Source organism: Alligator sinensis, unplaced genomic scaffold (genome assembly GCF_000455745.1).
Source record: "Alligator sinensis unplaced genomic scaffold, ASM45574v1 scaffold460_1, whole genome shotgun sequence".
In the NCBI taxonomy this organism is placed as follows: domain Eukaryota; kingdom Metazoa; phylum Chordata; order Crocodylia; family Alligatoridae; genus Alligator; species Alligator sinensis.
In genome coordinates this window covers 469,762-477,607 of record NW_005842553.1, presented here as the reverse complement: position 1 = coordinate 477,607, position 7,846 = coordinate 469,762, and positions in this window count along the sequence as shown.

Sequence of the window (7,846 nt, the reverse complement as noted above, 5' to 3'; positions counted from 1 at the left end):
CCAGTGGCTGTGCAATGACGTCAGCCAGTGCCTTCAGTACCCTCAGATGGAGCTCATCTGGGCCTGCTGACTTAAACGCATCCAGTTCCTCCAAGTGCCTCTGTACCATCTCAGGGTCTATGCTTGGCAGTCTGGCGCCCTGCTGCTGCCTCCCTACAATCCCAGTGAGAGACTTGTCTTGCCCCTCACTTAGGAACACTGAGGCAAAGAACTCATTGAGGAGTTTAGCCTTGTCCCTCCTGTCCATCACCAATTGCTTATGCCCATTTAGTAGGGGCCCTATTCCACCCTGGGCCTTCCTTTTACTCCCTATATATCTAAAAAACAATTTTTTGTTATCCTTAACTTGGGATGCCATCCTCAGCTCCATGACATGGATGACACTGTGTGTGTGTTAAAGTGTGACCTCACTGGTACTGGGGCCTCTACACAACATGGTAGTGTGCCCCAATGAGGTCTCCTTCTCTCCTACAGCCTCATCTCAGTCCACCACTTTAAATGACAACAGGTAATAACTTAGTAAGCAGTAGGGCTCTGCAAAACAGCGCCATTCGTTTCGGCATCTGTTTCACCATTTTGATGGGACAGTGTTTCATTTTGAGTTTCATTTTTCTTTAAAACCACTGTTCCATTTCATTTAGTCTAAACTGTTTTGATGTTTCACCTATAGGCTATAATGGGGAAGCATGAAACTGCCTATAACTTTGTAATTTTTTGGCATATGTGTATAAAAAGCACCAGGGAAAGTATGTCCTTCTGAGGGTATGAAGACTGCCAAGTTTCAAGAAGATAGGTGCAGGGGTTGCTGTGAAACTTCACCTCAAAGTCTTGAAACCAAAACTCATGTCACTTGTAAGTGTGAAGGCAAGTGTGAAAACATCAAGCATGGTAGCCCCTGCTGAGGCCATGAAGCCTTCCAAGTTTCAAGGAGATAGTTGCAGGGGTTTCTGGGAAAGTGCATCTCAAGCTCTTGATGAGCAAAACTTGCAACGTGTGACTTTGTGTGTGTGTTAAGGCATGCCCTTACCGGCTCTGGAGCCTCTACATGACACAGTAGTGTTCCCCAATGAGGTCTCCTCCTCTCCTACAGCCTCAGGCTTGTCCACCACTTTAAATAACAACAGGTAATAACTTAGTAAGCAGCACAGTAGCACTAGCAGCATCTTAGCCAGCCAAACTGTCACATAGCCTTTCTTTCCTTTCCTGCAGGAGCTTATTCTCCAGCAGCTGCCAAAGAACTCTCCCTGCCAGCCCCAGCCCTGGGGCTTAGATGTGCCTAGGGCCCTGCATCCTCTGGTCAGCTGACCAGGGACAGGTGCTATGGGTGTTGGTCTAAGGACATGGCACTGGCAGACAAGGACATGGCACTGGCAGACAAGGTTATTTGGGTCAATTTAATCTGGTATCTTTTAGTAGACCAACTAAATAGGGAGAAAAATATATCTTGGTAAGTTTTTGTGTTAAAAAAACCTTTGTCAGTCTGAGGAAGTACCTGAGTTGGTGTGTGTGTGCTGGTCTCTAATGGAAGGAATAGTAAACAAGTCAGAGGCTGGCATGCAATGTAGGCAAGAAAGCCAGTCAGTGAAAATGGAAATGGAGGCATCATGGGGTGAGGGACAGTTTGGTGTGGGGACAGGAAGGGTGATGTAGCAGGTAAAAGTGGAGAGGTACCTGGGGAGTCAGATGTCCAGCAGGTTGTAATGTGTCACAATTCCAATGTCTACATTGAGTCCATAAGTTTCTGTACCAAGGAGGCTGATGAAGTCTGTGAAAAGTGTCTGTGAAAAATGGTTTGTAAAATCACCAGAAGGTGATGGGTTTACTGAGGTTCTGCTTGTTTGATTTTAGGAACCAGTTTTCACAGACGAGCCTATGAACTGCACTTCATCAACCTCCTAGGTACGGAAACTCTTGGACTCAATATAGACATTGAAATTGTCACACACTAAAATCTGCCAGACATCTGACTCTCCAGGTACCTCTCTACTTTTACCTGCACTGCTACACCCCCCGAGAGTGAGGCATTAAATGGTTTTAAAAAAATGAAAAGGGGAAATAGTTGCGGACGGAGAGAGGAGGGTGGAATTCACTCTATCTGCACCTGGAGCTTGGGAAACTCCAGCAGTGGGAGGGAGGTTCACCTTCAGGAACACCAGCTTCTCCATGAAACCAGAATCCAAGAGGGTGCGGTGGGGTGTCACTACATCACCAGCAATGCTAAAAACTAGGGCTGTGCGAAGCTTCGGTCCCTGATTCAATTCAGCAGAGATTTGGCCTGATTTGGTGGCCGAATCTGTGAATCCGAATCGAATCAGAGGACCCTTTAATATCTCCAAATCAAATTGGAACCCTCCAAATTGATTCAGAAAGATTCAGAAAGGTTCAGCGATTTGGACATAGACACAGCTTTAAATGTTTTTTTCTTCATACCTCTAGGTAGCAGGTGGCTCATGAATGCTGCAATGCTGGGGCGCATGTAGCATCCCACAGGAGTGCGGGGGACTCCCCAGTGCGCTTGGCAGCAGATCTGGAAGTGGACCAGAAGCACTTCCGGTCCACTTCCAGGTCCACCAAAGAGCACACAAGGGGCACCCCTGCACCCCTCCGGCTCAGCAACTGGTGCCTCCTGGATCCAGGGGCAGGGCACCTGGGGTCCCCCTGCAGCCAATTGCCAAGCCAGGGGGGCACAGGGGGGACCACTTCTGGGTTTGCTGCCGAGCACATGGAGGGCTCCCCTGCACTCCTGTGGGATGCTCCATGTGCCCCAGCATTGCAGCATGCTGGTACCTTGAGGTATGTAGAAAAAACTTCTAAAGTTGTGTCTATGGCTGAATCACTGATTTTTCACATCAGCATCAAGTCTTCAGATTCAGATTCAGCTGAATCAAATCCAGGACAGTGATCCACATCAATTAATTGAATCACTGTCCTTGATTAGGTCCAAATCTGAATCCAAATCAAATAGGGCCCATTTTGCAAACCCGTACTGAACACCTTCTCACTCAGAACACTGGTCGGTGGGCAAGATAGGTGATCCTGAGCAACTGTGGCCAGATCTGGCTACATCTGTCTCTGGCTTGCCCAGTAGGCCACAGGGTTGCAAAGCAGCAGCTCCACATCCCCAGGGGAACAGGCAGCCACCAAGGCCTGAGTGCTACCTGCCTGATGGTGGGGTCTGGTGCCTCTGGACCCTACCATGGAAGCCATACCCTTGGCCCACATTGGTAGTGCCTCTGGTGGAGGAGGAGACTGGCTGGTGGATGGCGTGCTGGCATGGGACAGTGAATCCTCCACTTCCATGTCTCCCCGCCTCCGCCGTTCTGCCTCTCTGACTCTTTTCACCAGCACCTCTGTCCACTGATTCAGGCTTTGGCTGCTGCATACGTTCCCCTTCACCCTTGGGTCACACATGGGGGCCAGCACTTGGACCATACTGGACTGCAAGGGATCAAGCCATTTCCTGATGACTTCCTTCAACTGCCTTACCAGTGCTTGCACATCTAGTGACAGCGGCTTGCCCCAGCCAGGAACATTGATCTCCTGGAACTTCTCCATTTGGCTCTGAAGTTCCCTCACTACAGGGATCACCTGGCTAAGGAGGGCATCGTTAGTGCTGAGAGTCTCCATGGCCTTGAGGAAGGGGTTGAGGACTACCAAGATCTGGGAGATGGTATCCCACTTAGCTCTGTTAAGGGGGTTACTGATCCCAATCTCCCCAAGAAAGGCTGAATCCGAAGCAAATACTAGCCACTTCACACAGGCCTACTACCTAATATTTCCCCTTCTGCAGAGTTCTCTATGAACTAGTGGTTGCTATGTTCATAGTTTCATAGTTGGTAGGGTCGGAAGGGACCTGAGCAGATCATCAAGTTCGACTTTCTGCCATGGGCAGGAAAGAATGCTGGGCTCAAATGACCCTGGCTAGGTGATTATCTAGCTTCCTTTTGAAGACCCCAGGTTAGGAGCGAGCACCACTTCCCTTGGAAGTTGGTTCCAGATCCCAGCCTCTCTGACTGTGAAGTAGTGCTTCCTGAACCTGCTCTCAGTCAACTTGTGGCCATTATTCCTAGTTACTCCTGGTAGTGCTCGGGGGAACAGGGACTCTCCCGTTCCTTGCTGGTCACCCCTGGTAAGTTTATAGATGGTCACCAGATCCCCTCTCAACCTTCTCTTGTGGAGGCTGAACAGTGTCAGGTCCTGTAGCCTCTGCTCATAGGGCCTGCCCTGCTGCCCCCTGACCATGCGAGTGGCCCTTCTTTGGACCCTCTCGATGCTGCCCACATCCCTTCTGAAGTGCGATGCCCAGAACTGAACACAGTACCCCAACTGCGGCCTGACCAATGTTGCATAGAGGGGGAGGATCATCTTGGACCTGCTTGTGATGCATTTTTGGATGCATGACAAGATGCAGTTAGCCTTACTGACCACGTCCTCACATTGGTGGCCCAAGTTCATCTTGGAATCAATAATGACTCCAAGATCCTTTTATGCCTCTGCACTGATGAGAAGGGAGTTCCCCAGTCTATAGGTATGCTGCTGGTTCTTTCTCCCTAGGTGCAGTACCTTGCACTTCTCAGTATTGATTCCAATCCTGTTCTCATCCGCCCACCCCTGTAACCTGTCCAGATCTAGTTGTAGCCTGTCCCTCCCTTCTAGCATGCCCACCTCACCCCACATCTTAGTGTCATCCATGAATTTGAACAAGGTGCTTTTCACCCCCTTGTCCAAGTTGCTGATGAAGATGTTAAACAGTGCAGGCCCAAGGACCAAGCCCTGGGGGACTCCACTGCCCGCATCTTTCCAGGTCAAAAAAGACCCGTCCACCACCACTCCCTGGGTGCAGCCCTCCAGCCAATTTGTGACCCATCTCACTGTGTAGGCATCAACACCACAGTCGCCTAATTTTTTGATGAGGATGGGGTGAGAGACAGTGTCAAAGGCCTTCCTAAAGTCCAGAAAGACTATGTCCATCACAATACCTGCGTCTAAGGATTTTGTGACCTGGTCGTAGAAGGCCACCAGGTTGATCTGACAGGACCTGCCCCTAATGAACCCATGTTGGTTGCCCCTAAGCATAATCTCCCCTGCTGGTCCTTTGCAGATGTGCTCCTGGATAATTTTCTCAAAGGGCTTCCCCAGGACCGAGGTAAGACTGGTCCTGGTTCATATGACTTCATCTTTGTGATGGTTGAAAAATTGATTTGGGGTGAAAGAAGTTATGGAATGTAAAATATTAAAGGGGGGATGGAGAAAAGGTCCAATAACAAGAGTCCCTTGCCACACCGTAGGCACATGTCTCTCACAGCTCCTCCTCCATCTTCTTTCACTTCTCTGTTGTCAGGGACTGAAGGAGATGGGAAAACAATTGAATAAATGTCCTTCATATGAGTCATTAGCAATACAACAAAAAGCCAGAATTGTAATGGTTTGTATGATCCTCCAATACATACTGCTGAGACCTCTGGACCAGGTAACTTGTAATGGTGTTTTACAATTAGAAATCAAATTCTCTCTTTGTGTAACACCCAGGGTTTATTCCAGAAATGAAACTTCCCTACCTTTGTGTGTGCAAAGTAGTTGCTAGGAGTCAACAACAACAGCATGTATAACCAAGGAAAGGATCCATTCTCATGCAGTTGAAGAACTCTTCCCTTTCAATCAATACCAGGCTAATCATTTTACTAGGAAGCAATAGCACTTTAGATTTTCCTTGACATTTTAATTCTTCCTTGTTGTGTACAGAAAATGCTGCTTCCTTAGGGCTCCGGAGAAAGTATAGATGATATAGCAGAACCAGTTTTATGCACAGCACTTTAAAATTGTTGCTATAATTACATTTAAGGGCATACTATCCAATGCTTCAGTATTCCAAATTTTATTTATCCTCTCTCACACAACCCTTCTAATGGAAGACAGCTGTACAATAGGGTCTTCTGCCTAATGGGTCCCTTTGGGATGATTTCAGCTCTGTACACAACCCTAAGTTTTTTCTGATGGACACATATCTCCTAACTCCCACAGCTTGTGCTTCACTCTGATTGCCTTTTCCCCCTCTTCTTCACGAGGGCTATAATCTTCACTAATTGGAAGCAACTGTTTAATGTTCATGTTGATTTTTTCTGCTACCAGTTAGGTTTGTTTACCTGTAAAATAACCAGCCTAACCCATCTTCATGTACATTACTTCCTCACTGTCCTGACACAAAGTCTATGACATAATGTATTAGTCTTTATATCTGTCCTTTTCCTTATTTGTCTGTATATGCAATGTTATGTACAAATGAAAATATAATCTCCGGATTGATTTTAGTTTTACTGCATTGAAATTCAGCAAAAAATATTTTAAATAATCTGTTTGGATTTTCAGGGACCCACTTCAATATGCTTGTACCTAAAGACAGGTCAATCAACTAGCTGCTATTTGGCTTACCTCTCACTAAAATATAGTTAAATAATAGAGGATGCACTATGGATAAGCTTATGCATTTAAGTGATTGCACACATCATAACATTTTAAATAGGAATCCCATATTACTAAATGCTTTCTTCAGAAAGAAACGTTTTTAAAAAAGAGAAAGCATTTGTTAAATGCAAAAAACAATAGATAGTATTGTATCGTATATACTATGGCCCGAGGTTTTCAAAAACATTGCCCATGCCAATTGCATGCTTTATGTATATGGGTTACCTTAGCTATGCAGTCTGACCATTTGTGTCTGTTGTTACCTATTTTTTTCTTCATGGTTTCAGTAAGCCTGGTACTACCTATGTACTGGAGATGAGCCCAGGATGAGGCCCAGATCTAGATGTGGGCTAAATCTCTGAATGTCAGATAGTCTATGTAGGTGAGAAGAGAGAAGAAGTGGCTCTCCACTTTTGCACTGCCCCGATCCTGAATCTAGGGAGCTAAATCTAATCCCCACAGTCTGTTTTGTGGTAATCTTAGAGATGCCCTTTAGAAGAGAAAAGCATCATGCTCCAGGATTTAAGTCAATCTCACTACCAGAGATTAGGAGGAAACCTTCATGAGATCAGATAACCTTATTTCTATCTATTGCAATATTTTATACCTTCCTCTGTGGCATCTGTTGGTAGCCCCTGTTTAAGAAAAGACTGCAATTAGCTGGATGACAGGAAATATTCAGTATGTTCTTAAATTGCCCATGGCTGTTTATGACCTTTAAGGGCTTTTCCAAAATGCAAGGAATGCAAGGAAATAGAATGGCTCCTTTCTCCTACATATGCCCCCTACCTGAAGGGCATGCTACAAAGGTGCTGAAGTATCTCTCTGCTTCCCAGGGATCCCTTATCAATTTATCATTATAGGTTGATCTTGAATGCACCATCCAATCTGTAGGAGAAAATAGCTAGCACAGGGAAAGGATGAGCTGCTTCAAGGAATAAAAACAGGAACTGAGATGAAAACAACAAGGAGCTTTAATATAGAATGGAAGAAGGAGACAGAGGAGAGGATAATCCCAACAGAGCTAATACTAAGGTGCCAGATCAGAAGTTATTGAGAGGGTTAAATCAGCAGTAATCTAATAAATTTAAAGACAGTATGTTAAGGGAGATGGGAATTAGGCCCTCAACCGCTTTCCAACCTGGAATAGTTTACCCTAGCAGTATAGTAATGACTGGTATAATTTATGTTAGATGCCAAGGTGATGGGAACACTGCACATGGATTGTACTTTTAATCAGCCTATAATTCGAAGATAGGGCTGTCAGATCTGATATAGGGCCTGGAGACTACTGAGCACACAGAAGACTCATCTATAATAAAGGGACAAGCTGCTCTACCCCATTTCTCCCTGTGCTGATGATAAAGTTTATGTGTTGATTTCT